This window comes from Gopherus flavomarginatus, chromosome 21, assembly GCF_025201925.1.
Source record: "Gopherus flavomarginatus isolate rGopFla2 chromosome 21, rGopFla2.mat.asm, whole genome shotgun sequence".
In the NCBI taxonomy this organism is placed as follows: domain Eukaryota; kingdom Metazoa; phylum Chordata; order Testudines; family Testudinidae; genus Gopherus; species Gopherus flavomarginatus.
The window spans coordinates 17,118,989-17,138,679 of record NC_066637.1 but is presented as its reverse complement, the minus strand read 5'-3'; the positions used below and the strand labels follow the sequence as shown (position 1 = coordinate 17,138,679).

Genomic DNA, 19,691 nt, shown 5'->3' with positions numbered 1-19,691 from the left:
TCTTATGTTCATCTTTGAGCTTACATGGGTGCAAAGTCTCATTTGTCGAATTGCGCTTGGGTCTTTGGTGCATTAGAAGATTGAGACCAAGTCTGAGGGGCAGGCGGATAGAACTGAAAGGAAACTAAAGGGCCAGACACTGATACACAGAACTGTACCTTGCTCCAAAAGCAGCCCCATTAATTTCAGGAGGACTATTCAGGGAGGATGGTGCTATTCAGCATGAGAAAGGGTATCAGAAAATGGCCCTAAGGGTATGTCTCCCCTCCAGCTGGGGGCCGGACTCTCAACCCAGGTAGACAGACTCAACCTGGCTCGGGTTTAGGGCTTAACATGGCAGCACCAAGATACAGACAGTTTAGCATCTCAGCAATGATGGGGATCTGAGCCATTCCTGTCAGGGGTGGCCAGGCAGCTAAATCCACTGGCCAGCTTTGACAACAGACACAGATTTTCAAGGGAGAGGGGTGTTCTGTTGAATATCTGAAGTGGAACCATCTCACAGATAGGTCCCACCTTTATACTGTGTGCCCGTCCGTGCGCCTCTCTACCTTCTCATAGAATATCAGGGTTGGAAGGGACCTCCGGAGATATCTAGTCCAAACCCCTGCTCAAAGCAGGACCAATCCCCAGACAGATTTTTACCCCAGGTCCCTAAGTGGCCCCCTCAAGGATTGAACTCACAACCTTGGGTTTAGCAGGCCAATGCTCAAACCACTGAGCTATCCCTCCCCCCAGCAACAGCAAAGGGGTGCCGCAGCCAACTGCCGCCAGGCCTCACACATTCCCTGGCGAGAAGTCTGTTCTAAGGGAGCTTACAACTGAAGCCTTGTCTACACTTACTTTGTACAGCACTCTAACTCGCTGGCTGCGGGAAAAATCACTCCCCTGAGCGCAGCAAGTTTGAGCGCTTTAAAGCACAAGCGTGGACAGGAGCGCTCAGAGCTATCCCCCTTGTGGAGGTGGATTACCAGGAGCTCTCCCAGCGCTCATGTGTGCCCCTGACAGTGCTTTGAAGTTTCTAGTGTAGACGCAGCCTGATTAAAATTCAGAGGGGCAGCTGATAAAAACCTAACAACAGGACTCAGCTCCCATTTAGGCACCACAATAAGTGGCTCGATTTTCACATTAGGTGCTGGGCATGCTTGAAGATCCAGCCCCAGTTGTGGGTGCTAGGCACTTGGAAATCTGGTCCTGAGCTCTTTGATAAGACCTCGCCTCCCAAGGGGAAACTAGCTGGTCGCTTTCTGCACTCACACCACCCGCTTGGGTTTGTTCCACATTCCCGCTGTTTCACTACAAACATCTCCTACTGGCTATGTCACCAATTCACAGGGAACCAGTCTGAGTAACAGTTTCATCAAATAAAGTCAGACCTCAAAGGCAGGACCCCAGAAAGTTTGTGAAAAGCCTGGGAGAGAGCTGGGTTAACTGCATGCTCCAGATCTGTTAGTTATCAGCCAAACGCCATGAAACGAGCGGGTCTGCCAGACATGCATTTCTGGTAGGTCAGCTATGCATATAAGCTGGGTGAACACAAGGTTGAAACCATCTGTCATGGATGGTTTACACAGAACAAATCCTGCATCTTGGCAGAGGGTTAAACTGGATGACCCTTGTGGTCCCTTCTAACCTTTTGGTTCTATGATTGTATTCTGAAAACCTAAGATCAACAGAAAAACCACTGTTGTCATTTAAAAGAGGAGAAGGAGGGAGAGAAAGGGGTTGTTTTAAACACAAGCCTTCCCTAGCTGCCTTTGCAACCCAAATATTGCAGCTAATGCACATGAAATCGCAAAGGAAACTAACTAGAACCTGACCACCCAAAGGAATGGGGAAGTGGTGAATTTGCTGTCTGTGTCTCTCCACATAAACAGCAAGAAGCATATTAGCATTTTAAAATGTCTTTTCCTTTTAAAAAGATGGTGTTGGCAAGATAAGGAGTTTTGTTTCAATATCTGACTGGGTCCCTTTAGGCCAGTGGTTCCCAAACTTTAACAACCTGTGAACCCCTTTCACTAAAATATCAAGTCTCACGAACCACCTCCTAAAAATGAATATTTCCAGGGATTTCCTCTTTTACCTGAATATAAATTATCAAAGCAGTGATCTTGGAAATGTAAAATTAGTTTTTATGACATGCTTATTACACACTATTATTATCACCAATCATTACAGTATTTTTATTACATTATGAAAATGGCAACACTCTTCCAAGATCTCACTTTCGTAGCTTGTATCACTTTGACTAAGCCTGTTAGAAGACAAGGCTCCTAGGTTTCATCAAGGAGTATCAGATGTGAAACAGCACAAAGGTATTTAAGAAGCCAACTCAAAATTGTTCCTCTTACTCAAGCATTCAGGGCTTGAGCAGTCCAGGCAAACAACGCACGTTACAACAAAGCTTAAACTTGTTTTTTAAATTATTATGAACAACACGACTAGCTGCCTATTTAATTTTAAAAACAGCAAAAATATCCACCTCCCTTTCCATTTCTTATAAGGAATCTTGAAATTTCAATCTCCTCAGTGTGATAGATACGCTTGCTTTGATCTGCTTAGCCCTTGGAAGTCCAGGGGCTCCAGGCTGCCCCGTGTTGCCCGAGGTCCCTAGGGACAGCTCTGTCTGCCATTAGGGAAGTTATTCCTGAGAACCCCTGTAACATTTCATGAACCCCCAGGGATTCACGAACCCCAGTCTGGGAACCACTGCTTTAGGCCTTTCATTTCAACAGAACTGAGAAATTCAGGCCACAGAAGTCCACAGCCAGAGGATTTTTCTTTGGCTGCATCTCTAGAATAACAGCTTCGTGCTCCAAGTCATTGCTATCTGCGAAACTGGCACACCTGCATTTTGACCTCCCCCTCTCATGCCAGCTGCCTTCCAATAAGCGCATTCTAGAGAGGATTTCCTGGCTGCTTACCTGTTTCAAAGCAGGTGGCGATTCCCCCTTTCCAAGGTTATTTCCTGTTCTCTTGCAGGTAAATCACAGCCCTGCCTCACAGGGACAGGTCTGCTGTAGGACAGGTAATAGCTGGGCATTCAGGGTAGGGTGGAGGGGAGGAACGGGAGTGGGTAATAATGCTCCGCCTCAGAGACCTGCACTACCAGTAAGAAACAAAGCAACCACACCCCCTGCCCAAACACAGCCCAAGGGAAGGGAGATCCTCACCCCCTTCCACGTCACCACTTCCCCCCTCCACCCTTGCCAGTCATTTCTGCGTTCAAAGAGCCATGTAAGTGGCTGTGGATTATAATCTAATAATCAGAACTTCTCTGTTAGCCACAGCCAAGGGAGCCCAGAACAATGGCGCGTGATTGACAGCCTGCCTAATTACAGCCTGGGAAAGGAGAGGAGGCAGGAGGCACAGGGCTCTTTGATCTCGAAGGTGTAATACGCAGGGAAGCTGCAACGTGCCTCCAGTTGTGCGTGTGCAGAACCTGTCCAGCAGCAATCCCCTAACTAGGCACTGATTTCAGGCTAGAAATCTGACCCTTCCAGCAGAGATGCTTGTTGCGTTTGAGATCTAGCGCATCTCCCTGCCAGCATGGGATTGTTCTCTACAATGTGACTGCCTAGGAAGCAGTGCTGCAGAAAGGGATCCGGGGGTCAGAGTGGATCACAAGCTACATATGAGTCAACAGCAAAACCCTGGAGCAAAAAGAAATGGCAAACTTCTGGGCTGTATTAGCAGGAGCATAGGCGCTGACTTCCCCTGTATGGAGGGGTGGGGTGGGGGGTGCCTGACTCCCTCTCTGCCCCAGCCCCTAGCCCCACTCCACCCCTTCCCCGCCCCGCCTCTGTCCCTCCAGGAACCAACCTGCATGTCTCCAAACAGCTGTTTGTGGCAGATGGGAGGCGCTGAGAGGGAGTGGGAGAAGTGATCAACCGGGAGAGATGCTGGGAGTGGAGAGAGCGGGAAGCTTGGCTGCTGGCGGGTGCTAAGCACTCGCTAATTTTTCTCCCTGGTTGCTCCCAGCACCTATGTGTTGTAAGCAAGACACAAGAAGTAATTCTTCCGCTCTTCTCTGCACTGATTATGCCTCTGCTGAGTGCTGTGTCCAGTTCTGGGCATCACATTTCAGGGAAGATGAGGAAAAATTGGAGAAAATCCAGAGAAGAGCAACAAAAACGATTAACGGTCTAGAAAACATGACCTAGGAGGGAAGATTGAAAAACTTGGGTTTGTTTAGTTTGGAGAAGAGAAGACTGAGAGGGGACATGAGAACAGTTTTCAAGTACATAAAAGGTTGTTACAAGGAGGAGGGAGAAAAATTGTTCTTGTTAACCTCTGAGAATAGGACAAGAAATTTAAATTTCAGCAAGGGAGGTTTAGGCTGGACATTGGGAAGTTTTTCCTAACTGTCAGGGTGGTTAAGCACTGGAATAAATTGCCAAGGGAGGTTGTGGAATCTCCATCATTGGAGATTTTTAAGAGCAGGCTGGAAAAACACCTGTCAGGGATGGTAGAAGACTCAGTCCTGTCATGGGTGCAGGGGACTGGACTAGATGGCCTCTCGAAGACCCTCCCAGTCGTACGGGTCTATGAATACAGGGAAAATGCACTAAAGACCCTTCCTTTATTAAGTGACTGGCTGCCCACAGCAACCGCTGCAAGTATCCCAAGCATTTCACTGCACTGAGAGACCAGAGCACACCCAGACTGGTTCCCAGTTACAGCAGCAGCCTCGCCCAGGGAAGTGCAAAATCACCAGTCAGTGGATACAAACCCTTGGGCCGGCCCCTGCAAATGCTTCCTGGTTTCGTGCCAGCCAGTGGGAATCTGCCCCACTGACTCATCCCTAGCAGTGTGCACAAGGTAGGGCCCACAGTCTGAACACTGGCAACTTTGCATGTGTAACACTTGCAAGATGTGTGAGCCATCTCTCCCTAGCAGTGGGCCCATGTAGCGGATAACGGCCTACTTCTGCTACCAGCTCAGGTGTATGCATTGGTTCTACAGGTGAGAGAACCAGCTCCACCTCAGAAAGCCTGTTTTGCAGGAAGAACATCCTTATACCTGCAGAAAAGCCAGCCCACCCAGGTCACAGGGCACGGTCACTCCTGCACACTATCGAGAAGAACTAGTCCAAGAGGGAATCTAATGCAGGTTCACTGCAGCTTAAACTGCCACATTCAGACTCTTCCGCTCAAAGCAGTGAGGACTAAATATACACAGAGGGAGGGGAGGTTTAGCAGCACATGGGCAAGGAGTCAAAAGCCTTGGTGGGGGGGTTGTCTAAGGGAGTCCTAGATTTAAAGGCCAGAGGGGACCATTATGATCATCCAATCTGATCTCTTGTAGAACCCAGGCCAGAGAATTCCACCCAGGAGATTCCCGCCTCAAGTCCAATAACCCACAGTCAAATGACACTGCTGGAGACAATAAATCCATTCAAGATCATGAGATGCTCAGATTCTATGGTAATGGAGGCTGCCTGGGACCTAAAATAGATTTTATCAACAGGGAAATTAAGGCACAGAGAGGGACTTGATGGTCAGCTGGAAACAGAATCCAGATCTCCCCACTCCTAGGCTCTAAACACAAGATTAGCCTTTAGGCTCGGGCATCCACATGCCGGCGTGCCAGCTAAATGGTTTTTAAAGCGCCCTAATTTAAAATAAGAGTCACCCTATTCTCTCTTTTTTTAAAAAGACATTAACACTCGAGCTCCCCCTCCTCTCCCAATCCAGGCCAGATGATCTTTGCTCAGCTGGAAGTCCTTGTACCCGTGACTGCACCTGCTGCCATGTGATCACCCAAGGGGAACGACCCTGTTTCCAATTGGTGCTGGAGATGGGGAGAGCCAGGAGTAGGCGGGAGAGGTGAGATGCATCCAGCCCTTGATTTTTAAAAGGAGAATGTAAAGGGCTGGGCTTGCTATCGCAGCCCTTGTTTGTGGGAGACCAAACAAAATGCAGCATTGTCGGGACGACCGAAGCACCAGCCGCACCCCATCACAAAGGGAACACGGGACACAAGAGCTACCGGGATGAAAAAAAGCGCAAATTTCAGCTGGAGGGTGAGCAGCAACCCCTGCAAGTTAGCAATGCCCATTGTCTGGTCGGGTTGTTTATGCACCAAGCTCTCTCGGGTGTCCCCATTCGGTTGCCCCATGCTCTGTGTGCAGAGAGGTGGAAAATCAGGGTGCAGTGGGAATGGGGGGAGAAAAGGAGGGATACATGAATGCATGAGAGAGATCAGGCTCTTCTCCAGCAGCACGTTCACACGCAATGAAACTTACCAGAAACGCTTCCTTAGCATAGCTGGAAGAGGCCTGTGTTTCTGAGGCCATGCCTACATCTAAAATTTTGCAGCGCTGGTTGTTACAGCTGTATTAGTACAGCTGTATAGGGCCAGCGCTGCAGAGTGGCCACACTTACAGCAACCAGCGCTGCAAGTGGTGTTAGATGTGGCCACACTGCAGCGCTGTTGGGCGGCTTCAAGGGAGGTTCGGGGAACGCGAGAGCAAACCGCGGCGAAGCTGGTCTCCTTTCCCGGTTTGCTCTCGCGTTCCCGAACCACCCTGCAAACCGCAGGGAAGAAGACCTGCTTGCTCGGGGGTTCGGGGAACGAGAGAGCAAACCGGGAAAGGAGACCAGCTTCGCCGCGGTTTGCTCTCGCGTTCCCCGAACCCCCGAGCAAGCAGGTCTTCTTCCCTGCGGTTTGCAGGGTGGTTCGGAGAACGCGAGAGCAAACCGCGGCGAAGCTGGTCTCCTTTCCCGGTTTGCTCTCGCGTTCCCGAACCACCCAGCAAACCGCGGGGAAGGAGACCTGCTTGCTCGGGGGTTCGGGGAACGCGAGAGCAAACCGGGGAAGGAGACCAGCTTCGCCGCGGTTTGCTCTCGCGTTTCCCGGAACCACCCTGCAAACCGCAGGGAAGGAGACCTGCTTGTTCGGGGAACGCGAGAACAAACCGCGGCGAAGCTGGTCTCCTTTCCCGGTTTGCTCTCGCGTTCCCGGAACCACCCAGCAAACCGCAGGGAAGGAGACCTGCTTGCTCGGGGTTCGGGGAACGCGAGAGCAAACCGGGGAAGGAGACCAGCTTGATTACCAGAGGCTTCCTCAGGTATGCTGGGATACCTGCTTATTCCACGGAGGTCAAGAAAAGCGCTGGTAAGTGTCTATATTTGATTACCAGCGCTGGATCCTCTACACCCGAGACAAAACGGGAGTACGGCCAGCGCTGCAAACAGGGAGTTGCAGCGCTGGTGGTGCCCTGCAGATGTGTACACCTCCTAAGTTGCAGCGCTGTAACTCCCTCACCAGCACTGCAACTTTCTGATGTAGACAAGCCCTCAGTCAAAGGAACAAGGAGGAAAGAGGGGCTGTGGGGTAACAGCACCAGACCTGGGGGCAGGGCAGGGTGCAAGACCTGGGTTCAGCTCCTGGCTCTGCCACTGATCTCCCGTGTGATCGCCGGCAAGTCACCAAGGGCCACATTTTTAAAGATACGGAGGCACCTAAATACCTTTAAAAATCGCCCCTGCGCTCGCCATAAGTCAGCTTCACCTTCTGTAAATGGGATAATAAAACTCCCATCTCACGTGGGGGTGCATGCAGAAGAATAAAAGTCATGGCTGGCGAGAAGCTCAGACACTCACGTGGGGCCCGTAATTACCAGCAGTACTTAGGGTACGTGTGTGTGTGGGAGGGGGGGGGGGAGTATTTCTCTACCAGCAGGCTTGTGAATTTCAGCTTTCTTGCCTAGTTGCTTCCTAGCTACATTTATCCACCTTGTCTGGAACCACAGCACGGGAACATCTTACAGACACGGCTGTTGACTTCCCAGGTGGGGCTAGTGGCCAGATCTTTGCGCTAGCAGGAAGCTCATAAAGCCCGAACCCTCTCTCGTTTTCAAACCTAACCAAGGCAGGAGCCGAGATAGAAAGCAATAAAGTTATTTCAGCACATTCCCGTCTCCTTATCAGCTGAGGAACAGTCCAAAGAAGACAGCTGTGGCTGATACGAGCGACTCAGCAAATGTTTCACTCTCCCTTTCTCTGTCTGCCTGACCATGGAATTTAGTGTTTCTGGCCTCCATGGGTAATGGGATAAAAACTGACCGCCACTGACGATCTGCCCAGCGCAAAGGGCAGCATGCAGCCAGACTGGCCCAGGACTCTCGGTCACAAGCCATCAGCTCTTTGGGGCAGGCAGCGTCATTTTGTTCTGTGTTCGTACAGCCCCTAGCACAACGGGGGCCTGCTCCGTGGCTAGTGCTCCTAGGCCCTACTGCAGTACAAATAACCGTTCGGTGTCTGCTTCCCACTTACTCTGGAGTGGCGGGTACTATGCCGTGTCCCTCCTTTCCCCTGCACTGCTCACTTCCCACGCCACACCAGCTCTGCTGCAGGGACTGCTATCCGGGGTAGGCGGAGCGAAGGCCCTACCCACTCATTTACTCCAGCATGGGTAGCCTGCCTGGAGAGCAAAGAGGCTCTCTCGCCCCATCTCCCCATTCCCTTTCGTGGGTCACAGAGCACGAGTCCTCTGATTACAAACAAGTCCTTCCAACCTACTTGCTGAGGCTCAGCGGAGACTTTAAACCAAGGTCTCTCCCTTCCCACAAGTGGAAGTTAAAACGCCAGAGAAGCCAGAATTCCCCATCTGTTTCAGCAGCAGGGTGCCCTCTCCTGGGCAGCTTGGTCTATGAGAAAAGCCCACGCCATGTATTACTCAATGAGCACCCGATGCTGCGGCAGATTCTGAGATAACAACGGCGGGGAATTGTTGTAAGACTCCCCTAGTGCACACAAGGCTGAAACCCCCACCTTAGCCACGCTGGTTAATTCTGCTTTGCTGCGCAGACACGACTTTAAACCCTGCCCCCGAACGGCGCCAAAGCCTTGGGCAGAATAAGGAGCCTTGGGAAATCCCAGCTGTCCTGGCCCTGGTTCAACATCCAACTCTACCAATAAAACAGGACCACACTGTATCTGGGTCTCAGCCCAGTCGTCACACAGATCCTTACAGTAACAGACAGCACGTTGGTCTTAAGGAGAATAGGACCCATGATGCCTCCAGACTTGGTGTAGCTGCACAATCAGTCAATGCCTCTGGATTAGAAAGGATCAGAGCATCGCCCAGCTATTTGTTATAGCTGCAGGAGCTTAACGATATTAAGCCAGACTCACCTCATTGCTGTTCGCACTGGGTAGCTCTTTAGATAACCTAGTCACCAACCAGGACCAGGCCTGGAGTCAGGGGAAACTCCTCTCAAGTTAATTAGGGCAGGAGATGAGAGTAAAAGGTTTAACTCTGCAAGTCCTGGACTCCGGATTCCTGGGAGGGGGGGCGCTTCAAAGCAGATTGCCCGATGCTCGGCAAAGGGAAGTGTTGAATTAACATCTCCAGAACCTAGAGCCCTTCACCTAGATCAACACCCTCAAGCCTCTGGCTGCGGGCCGTAGTTAGGTACAGGCAAGACAAGGATCACAGCAAAGGCTTATAGGTAATGATGGAAGCAGCAGAGTGGCCAGGGTCCGATTCCACATAGCCCCGGATTCTGAAGGCTCCAGGGGCACTTTGCAGGAGCCTCCCTGGCAGACGTTTCACAAGCAGATGAGCCTCAGACAAGGATCACTGAAGAGATTTAGACCCTTTGGAAGGAATAACTGGCTAGGTGTCACATGGAAACGCACATCTGCCAGCCCCAAGAATAGCTGCGGACGGAGCCGGCACTTTAACAGAAGCAGCTGCTGTTACTTAAGGATGTTTCAAAAATGGCCCGCAGTTGCTTGGGGTTTCCTGCAATACTATGTACACCACACGTGACCTTCTGCCTGTAACTTACTTCCCTTTTGCTCTCGCATCAAGGACCGAGCAGGAGAATGTAGGGAGCGCGTGTGCGAGAAACCGTTCTGCGCTGGTCGATACTGGAAACTCAGATCGCTGCAACTGGACTTTTGTTTAAAGCCTTCCTTAAAAATAAACCGGGGTCATTTTGTTTGCTGATCTCATGAGTTCCATGTAGCACCACAGCTGCCACAGAGGGGAGGCATGACTGCAGGAACACATGGGGGGTTGCTGGATCCAGAGAACCTGCTTTTCGGCAGCTTAGTTCTCGGGCTTCTTTCTTGTTCTTCCATGATCTGCCCAAAGGCAGGCCGGGGCTAAGACACGCTGAGTCCCACCTGCGGGCAGGGGCTCCGGTGGTGCGTGGCCCAGGCAGTGCACCCGGGCGCAGGTCAGGCACACGGGAGGTGTTTAGTGGGAAGGGGGCAGACGATTGCCCATCAGAGGACGGGCCAGGCAGGGCTGGCACACAGGAGGCAGTTCGGGTCATGGTTGGTGGGGATGGAAGTTGCAGTACCACTAGGGAAGGGAGGTCCCAACAGAGCATGCCCACGGCCATGAGCTCGGCATGCCCTGCAGCTGTAGGCTCAGCACACTCCTAGGGCTGGGCTCGGTCCTGGAACTTTCCAATGGCAACCCAGCTCCAGAGCCCTCGGAAGAGCTGCCTCTTCTCATAAGCAGAGCGGGGAGGGAGAATGCCTGCGTGGTTAAAGCCCCAGGGCTGCAAATCAAGAGATCTGGGCTCTGTTCCCAGCTCTAACACAAGCTTCCTGCCTGACCTTTAATGACTCCTAGGCACTGCGAGAGATCCCTATTTTACAGAAGGGGGGAGGGTAATACTTGCCTTGGGGGTGGGAGGCTTTAATCCATTCATGTTTGCAAAGTGCTTGGAGATCCTCAGCTGCAGGGTGATAGGAAGGGTTATTCAAACAGAAGGTCTCGGTTAGGTGGCAGGGCAAGATGGGGGGGCTGGTGGCAGTGGCATGGCCTTGAAGACCATTTCTCTCCTGCTGGTCAAGTCGGGATAATCTATTCTACTATATTTGCAAGATCCAGACCCCCAGATGCAGCTTTATCATGTAAGCTCACAGCTGGAACCTGGCCTGGTTTTAATCAGCAACATACACCAGGGGAGGAGTGAGGAATATCTTAACCAGGGGAAGTTTAGGGATCACCCACAATGTAGTAACCAGAGATGCGATTCAGCCAATTCTTGAGAGGAGAGGGCTGTGGGATCTCGGACAAACACAAGTGGTTGGGACCTCGTCTATGCATTATCCCAAAGATGGGTCCTACAGCAGAGCCCACCAGCTCTGCACAAAGGCACTGGCTCAGTACCAATTCAGAGATACGAGCGCTCCTTTCTAAATCACCACCACCATTACCTGCAAGGCAGGCCTGAACGTTACTCTCTGTCTCTGCAACAGATCTGGGGGCTACTGCATATGCTCAAGGCCAGAACCCTGTGTATTTCGTTCCTTTGTACTCCAGAATCTCAACTCTCACCCTTATGGCAAGAAGAAAACCTTGAAAACAGGAACCAAGCATACCTGATGCCAGAGTCTGGCGAGAGCCTGAAACAATAGCTTCAAGGGGCAAGTACTGCCCGGTGCAGCTCCACAATTTGTTTCATTGTTCCAGTGGAATGTAGGTGTCTTGGTTGCAGAGTGAGCGCATTGGCCAGACCCAAGGGAGGGCTTTGGCTATTAGGACAAAGACTCTGACTTGGACGCTGTGTATAGCAGGCAGTCAGTGCAGAAGCAGAGCACTGTGGGGGTGAGAAATTAATTCAGAGCACTGTTAACCAGCTGATCTGTTGAGCTTTGTACCAGTTCAAGCTTTTCCCAGGCCATTTGGCTTCACTCTTAGATACAGAAAGCTACAGCTGGAGGTCAAAATTCACCACACTGTTTAGAACACGTACATTCGGGACGAATACAAGGACAATGATGATGCGTGAGCAATTTCCTTTCATTCCCGGGGCCCACTACATCCACACATCTGCTGCAGAAAGACGACACCTGCTGATCTTATATGTCATGCAGCCATCAGCTCGAATAGGAGGACGTCAATACCAGGTCTGCGACCCTGCATCTGAGCCATGCAGGAACCAGTCGCTTCCTCCCTCTAAAACAGACAATTCAATGGCCTTGTCTACCCTAGGGAAAGTGAGGGGTTTTGCACCATGTTTGCTCTCATGCTGCAGAATCTTAGCACAAACAGGGCAAGTTGGAGTTATCCCTCAATTTGGCTGATTGAGCTGAAACTTAGGCTCCCCCCTCAGTTTCACCAGCTAAAACAAGACCTTTCCCCATCTCCATTAGAATGATCCAACATGTTCTAGCTATCTAAGGGATAAGTCTGTAATATATTTGCTCTCACACTACCTCTCTGAGGCAAAGCAGTTATTATCCCCATTGTACTGATGGGGAACTGAGCCACAAAGAGACTAAGAGACTTGCCCAAGGTCACCCAGATAGTCTGTGGCAGAGCAGGGACTCAAATCCAGGTCTCCCAAATTCTGCCCTAACCGCTGGACCACAGGCTAGAGATTGTGCTGTAGAAACACGTGTTCCCTGCTGCAGATGTGCTGAGTAACACGTAGGCAAACACACATGAACAGCCCCTAGCTCAACTTGTCTACAGCCAAGATTTCCAAGACTAAGAAGTCTGGATTCCAAGTTTAGACCCCGTGAAGGAGGCCTGGATTTTCAGAACATGCTGATACCCGATTGCGACCAAAAGGGCCTGGTATTCACATCCTCCACACCGCTGTGATAGTTTTGTACAAAAATATACCTTGTTAGGGCTCATTTGAAAAACTACCACCACCCTGGTCAGGGAGGTCACAGTGAAATGCATATGTAGCAACATTATACGTGAAGTCATAAATTTCCCCTGTACGATGTTACTTGTCCAAAACCACGCAGCCCTGCCTGGGCAAAGTTGTTAAACATGCCCGGCCTAAACAAAGGAATGAGTGTTTACGTCAGTTTATACCCATGTAGCGAACCAGGCCATCGCCATCACGGCAGCAGGGGAAGATGATGGCAGGAAACTGAACCATTTGCATTGCAGCAAACCCAAGTGGGGGAAGAGAGCAGGAAGCCTCCATCCCTACTAGACTCCACGCAGCCAATCTCACGGCTTGAATGAACTTAACTGTGGGGGCATTGTTCAGAAGAACCCATTTCAAAGAGTCAACGGCCTAGAAAAGAAAGGGGCAGAGAACGCCAAGTTCTCCTTTTCACCTAAGAAGCCAAAGGAACCAGCATCTTTTGGAAGAGACCTCGACCCAGGAAGACCGTGGGTGAGACAACCCATCTTGGACAAAGCGTTGAACCAAAGCTGCTAGACTGAAGTTTTAGACTTTTAGTTGTGTGCTTTCACTTGTACTTGCTGGCAACTGTTTCTAACTCTCTCTCTTATCCGTGAACTCCAAATCCGATCTTCTTTAATAACATTGTTTTACTATTAATGTAAACCAACGGGGGCTGTGTCTGTGCTAAAGTGAATGTCAGCTCCAGCTGGTGTGACAACCTCGGTAAAGTTTTGTCTCCTTAAAGGAATAAATGGACGTTCTCAGTCTGCTGGACTAAGGAGGGGGGTGGGAGCTGCCAAGCACATGGGTTTGGGGAAGGTTGGGGAGGGAGGTGTGTTGGGGTCACCGGCTAAGGCTGGTAAAGACAATACGTCTGTGATAATTGTTGGATTCAGCACGGTTGAGTCAGAGCTGTGCAGCGTACCGAACATGAAGGGAACGCTGGTGGTTGTGTACATCCCAGGCAAGGACCCACAAGTAGCACAAGTATTTGGGGGCACTCAGGGTTATAAAACAAGCACTGACAACTTCTGGCTGGTCTGAATCGCACCCCAGAACGTGACACCACCCTCTGAGAACACAGCCCTCGGGGGGCAGACGTCTCAAGTCAGGGACCCAAAATGACTAGTCACTTTGAAAACTCTTGGCCTACAGACATTTTTGCCAGGCGTAACCCAGTCAGAAGCACCAACCACTATGTCGGGGGAAGGGAGGGAGAGGAAACGTACTAAGATTGAGACAGAGCAGCAAGTTTAGCATTGTCAACCCTGAGTGTACAAAAACCTATGAATCAAACCTCAAAAAAGGCAGGAGGCTGCCTTTAAAAAATAGTCCATGGGTTTTTTTTTCTAAAAGTGATGAATTTGGGGTTCCTTGCCTTCCGGATTCTGGACCTTCAGGGTGCACTCAGGGATCATTTTCAAGTTTTTCCCTGCAGCCATGAAGGGATAGAAGCTATTCTAAAGCAAAAGCTGAGATACAATATTCACCTCATCCCCTGGCTCTGGGAGCTGGGGCTTTAAAGAAAAACACCAAATATCGAAAGACTTGGCAACACCGCTAGTTTGACTTATCCGCTAACGCAATGGGTTTGCCGATCAACTGGCTCAGCCACGCGATGCACTCTGGCCTGTTAGACAGTAATATCTGGACCTTAGTTAAACCACAAGCTCTTCAGGGCGTACCCCCCACTTTTTTTTCTTTTAAACTCAAGGCCCAGCTCAATTGGACAGGTGGGACCTCCTGACGTTTCATGCTTCTCCATTCCCCTCCCATGGCACCTTCTCAGCAAGGTCACTTGCAAGGAATAGGAGCCGCACTCCTCTTAGGGCCTCACACCATAACCATACAGCAGGATACTGGGGGCCGTGTGCAACACCTCTGCAGCACTCCTAGCATGGAGACTGACTAATCCTTCGCACTTCTAGAGCAGCTCTCAGCAGAGGAGATCAATGCCCCTTACCAATGACCAGGGCTCTCACAATTCCCCGGTGAGCGAAGGGACAATTCCCCCATTTTACAAATGAGCTAACACAGGCACAGAGAAGCTGCATCATTCCCCCCCACCCCCCCGCCCAGTTTGCACAGCTAGCCAGCGAGCCCAGGAGTCCAAGTCCCAATCCCCTGCGCTTATCAGACCGTCAAAGGTAGCGCTGGTGGCACTGCCATCACAGCCAGTGAGTAAAGCAGGGATACCTGCCGTCTGGAGGACAGAGACATGCTGGAGCAGTTACAAGCTACTAACCCTTGGTTTCCCGCATAGCAATGCCATACGCTGTCATTAAGCCCCCAGGGCAGCCTAGATCAACACCTTCTGATGCAGAATTATTGGCCTCTCTTGCGTTAGAAATGGCACAAATGTAGATTCACCTAATGCGTCGTGGATTGTACCCAGATCACCACCCTGTTTGGCAACACCGGCGCCCGCAGGACTGGGCATTGCCGCTCAGCACTGGTCAGGCACCACCTGGGATGTTTATAGAGGACCTGTCATTAGTAAGGTTGGTCCCTACCAGTGCTATCAGCTCCTCTCTTCCCCAGGAGCAGCAAATTCCTCCCAATCACTTACAAGACACATTCCTTGATTCACCAAAGTCTTGACGGGATTAATGTAATTGTGGGGAACCTTCAGGGTCGCACCAGCACTTAGCAGTTTATTCAGTCAAAGTGCATTTGACTGGCTCATTTAGAACAGCAGAAAGACAAATTCCCACTCATGATGTCCTCTTCTCATAATAATATTAATGCACATAGTCTGTTACCATAAGGGGAGGGATAGCTCAGCGGTTGGAGCAGTGGCCTGCTAAACCCAGGGTTGTGAGTTCAATCCTTGAGGGGGCCATTTAGGGATCTGGGGCGAAAAATCTGTCAGGGGATGGTCCTGCTTTGAGCAGGGGGTTGGACTAGATACCTCCTGAGGTCCCTTCCAACCCTGATCTTCTATTCTATGAAAGGCTACAGGCATCTATGCAAATCACTTACCTTCCCACATCATTGTTCTGACGTGCTTCGCGGAAGCTAAGAACTGAAACTCACTATGAAGTACAGAAGTAGTATATTTTGGGTGACCATTTCCTTTCTCATTACAAGATTTCAGTTCTGCCAAAGTCAGTTGGTATAATGGGTGGGGCGCCCAGCGGAACCCAGCAATAACCCTGACCAGCTGTTTTCTACACAGCACATGAAGCTCCTCTAAAGGGAACTTTAGGTTCATTATTGGTTTTGATTCCTCTTGCAAAGAGGAAATTCTGACTGAGGTTCACGACCTCCAGGTAGGAGTTTTTGCAGAATGGTGCATCCAATCTGACCCTGGGTACTAGCCCCGCTTTGGGCAGGAACCCCGTTTTCTGTACATTTATATAAAACACAGTAGATGTTTCCAGTGTAACAGAAGTAAAAAGGCTCACTGATCCCGAGGTCATTTATCATATATTATCAGTGCATCTCTGATTAGCATCAGAAAATTCAGATTTTAAGGGGACACATTTAATTTCATCGAGTAAATTCTCTGGCCTAGGTTATGGAGGAAGTCAGACTACAAGATAATGAAAAAAAAAATCTATTAAACTGGTAATGATTTGTTTCCAGGCTGTTACCTCAGTGCATTCAACAGAACTTTATCATCAGTTTCACTGCTTCCTGTCTATTCAGGCCACCATCCGGAAAGCCTCACGCAGGTGCAAGGTCCGGCGTGCAAGTCTTTGCAGGATCAGGGTCTCAGCTGAACAATTTCTCTCTCGTTGAAGAGCATGCTTGAAAAGTTCCAGAACTTACTATTTATAGGAGGATTCTGTCAGATATTGGAATTCTTTAAAAACCAGCAGTAAATAAATAAAGTTGGCAGTGGCCCTTTAAAACTGAAAGCAGCAACCAAATCTGGTTTTCTTCAGCATTCCTAAAGCTTGCGGCTGCAGCGAATTCAACTGGGTAAGCCTTGCCCACACTAGGAAGGTTTTGCCCAGTATAATTCTATCAGGATAGTTAATAGTTAAACCAGCAAACCCCTCCTAGCAAGGATTCAGTTATATAGTTATGAGCGCTTATACTGGTACAGTTTATGCCAGTTTGGGAAACCGGCATAAAACCAGGGCTGCACTGGGAAGGCTTTGCCAGTACAGCTATACCAATATACGGTATCGGCAGAGTGCTGCTAGTGCGGGTGCAGCACATGCTGACAAAACTGCACGTTTGCTAGCAGAAATTACTCCAGCAAACACCTGGCAGAAGCGATGTCCGTCATACCAACATCGCCATGTTCACACTCGGGCTTACACCAGTACGGCTACGTCAGAAATACAAAAGTCACACCCCAAATGAAATAGCTACACTTAAGTGTAGATACGCTGTACATGTGTTAGAACCCACCTTCCTAGACCAGTTATAGCTAGACCGCCTCGTGCCATGTGAGTTGGGAGGTCAGCCTACCTTTAAGAGGCTCCACTAAGGAGAATGCATCAACCCAGATCCCCCTGTGGCGACTTGCCTACATAGCTGGGTGGCCGTTAATTAGGTAATGAGCGTCTGGGCTTATCAAGGCTTTGGAGAGCTCAGGCTGGAAACCTGCAGCTTCTCCCAGTGGTATCTCCCTGGAGAGCGAGGCTCGCAGATAGAGGGACAGGCCGAGAACACAGTGATGCCAGGCAAGGCACTGGAGCTGCCCAGGAGAATGAACGGGGTGTGGGACGTTCTGGGGAGCTCAGCTAATAGGACTATCTGGGGAAGACTGGCATCTGGCCCAACACCCAGCAGAGGCCCAAGCTCCTGGTAAGGAATTCAGTCTTATCTCACCCTACCAGCCCTGGAGCCCTCTCCTGCCCCACCGGGAATTCCTGGTGGAGCAGCTGACTGCAGCTTTTGTTCCTTTTCCTGTTGTCCTTTTTGGTTAAATAAACAACACCTTCCAAAGAGGGTGCTCTTTACTTCTAGAAAGGCCTGCTTGGACTTGTTTATACCCTGGGTGAGGGGAAACTGAGGCAGAGGCTCGCCAGCAGTGCTGCACCTGACCACAAATGGTGCGCTGGGGTCACCTCCATGCCATGAGACCCAATAGTTTAAAGAGTAAGTGCTAAGCCACCCGGCACGGGTCACAGCTCTAGGACTCAGCTACCACCTCCCCTTTTGCTCTCAGTAGCAGTTTACAACTCAAGAAGACAGACTCCAGGGTGGTAGATCCTAGGTCAGTGGTAGGCAACCTATGGCACACACGTGAGCTGATTTTCAGCGGCACTCTCACTGCCCAGCTCCTGGCCACTGGTCTGGGGGGGCTCTGCATTTTAATTTAATTTTAAATGAAGCTTTTTACACATTTTAAAAACCTTATTTACTTTACATGCAACAATAGTTTAGTTCATTATTATAGACTTATAGAAAGAGACCTTCTAAACGTTAAAATGTATGACTGGCACGCAAAATTTTAAATTAGAGTGAATAAATGAAGACTCGGCATAGCACTTCTGAAAGGTTGCCAACTGCTGTCCTAGATTGTCATCTGAAGACCAGTTGCAGAATGCTCTCTAGATCCCCAGTGGGCTGACGGGCCACCCATTCCCTCCAGGAGCCGGGAACGCATATTCAAAAACAGCTAAAAAAAATCAAGATTTTCCTAATGTCAGTTTGGTGCCTAAGTGACTTTGGCAGCAGCCCCAGGGTCAGTGTGAGATTGTAAAGGGGATAGGAAGGCTCTAAGCCATAAGCTGGACAACCCCTGTTCCAAGACACGCAAGGGATGGGACAAGACAGTCCCTGGGAAATAATTTTGCTGCTCAGAGAAGTGTGGGAGACACAGCTCAGCCCAAGGCACCTGAACGTTTCCTGCTCCCCAGTTTGGCAAGAGAGGGCCGCTGAGCAGAGCAGCCCCAGAAACGCAACCCAAGCAGGTGCGCGCCACCTCGGGGACTTGGGTAACGCTGTGGCATGAGTCCTCCTGCCCCGCAGAGCAGCCTGCTGGCCTGAGAGGGCCGGTGTGTTAACAGCGGGCATGTCCACATTACATCACTGAAGAAAGCGGAGGTGAGGGAGGACAGACAACTAGATCATTCGTAGGACAGACTGCCAGACCTCGGGGGTGGAGGCCTGCGTGAATGAAACTGATTCTCCTCTTTGGCAGGTAGAGATACAGCTTGTTCCCACAGGCTCCCAGCTCCTGCACATCACACACCACCGAACCAACCCAGCCACCCCGCAGGAAGTGGGGCAGGACGGGCTGGGAGGGGGGACTCAGAACGGACTCGCACGACTTGGAGGTTATTCGTTCCCCCGAGCATCCCACCGGCTGCGCCCCGGGAGCTTGCTGGCTCCAGCCTCCTCGCCAGTCCCAGCGGCAGAGCCCAGGCGTTGGGAGCACGCCGTGCCCTCGGCACCCTGGGATGCACCGAGCAGCCCCAGGGGCGCCGGCTCTTACCCTCGCTGGGGCCGGCGCAACTTCCTCCCCCGGCGGCGGAGCTCCCGCCTCGCAGCGCCCGGGAGAGCGCCCCGCATGCAGCAGCCCCGCCTGGCCGCGGGGGTCCCGTGCACGGCCCGGAGCTTGCAGACACCCCCCGGCTCCCGCTCACCTGCGCTCATGGCTGCGCGCACCAGCAGCACCCGGCGCCCCCCGGGAACCGAACTCGCGCGCGCCGCCCCGGCCGCGGCCAGCCTCGCTCTCCGCTGCGGAGACACAAAGGAGCCCAGCTGGCGGGTCAGCGCGGCGGGGCGCGGCCGCGCAGGGGCGGCTGGGAGTTGTAGTTTCTCTCTGCCCGGGGCTGCCGTGGGTGGCTGTGTCCAGACGAGGGCTCCTGGGCACATGGCAAACCCGGCTTCCTCTCGTGCCAGGGCCCTGCCTTGACCCAGGACACCCACAGAGCATGACATGCGGAGGGTCTCCCAGTCCCAGCTCCCATCCTGCCCAGGGAAAGCTGGGAGGGGTTCGCAGGGTATTAGGCACACCCCAGCACCCCTGGTTTACAGATGAGAAACTAAGGCACAAGCAGAGGAATGGGCTTGTCCAAGGTTATGCAGTGTGTAACCCACTTCTGTGGCAGAGGCGAAGTCAATTCCTGACTTCCACTCCTGTGCTTTAGCTACCCAACCA

The 19,691-nt window shown here is 51.2% G+C and overlaps 1 protein-coding gene across 4 annotated transcripts in view; it reads right to left on the bottom strand.

Moving 5' to 3' along the window:
- ATP13A2 (ATPase cation transporting 13A2) overlaps positions 1 to 19,253 on the bottom strand; it is a 74,054-nt gene extending 54,801 nt beyond the window's left edge. Inside the window, exons 1-3 of one of the 4 annotated variants that reach the window (XM_050931317.1) lie at positions 19,174 to 19,253; positions 11,352 to 11,569; positions 10,642 to 10,702 (exon numbers count right to left, since the gene is read on the bottom strand). The gene's annotated coding sequence lies outside the window, so the exon portion shown is untranslated. Of the gene's footprint in view, positions 1 to 3,822; positions 4,148 to 10,641; positions 10,703 to 11,351; positions 11,570 to 19,022; positions 19,038 to 19,173 lie in introns of those variants that run through there. The other 3 variants (XM_050931316.1, XM_050931320.1, XM_050931318.1) reach the window with 3 other exon arrangements.
- Between the last annotated feature and the right edge of the window lie 438 nt (positions 19,254 to 19,691).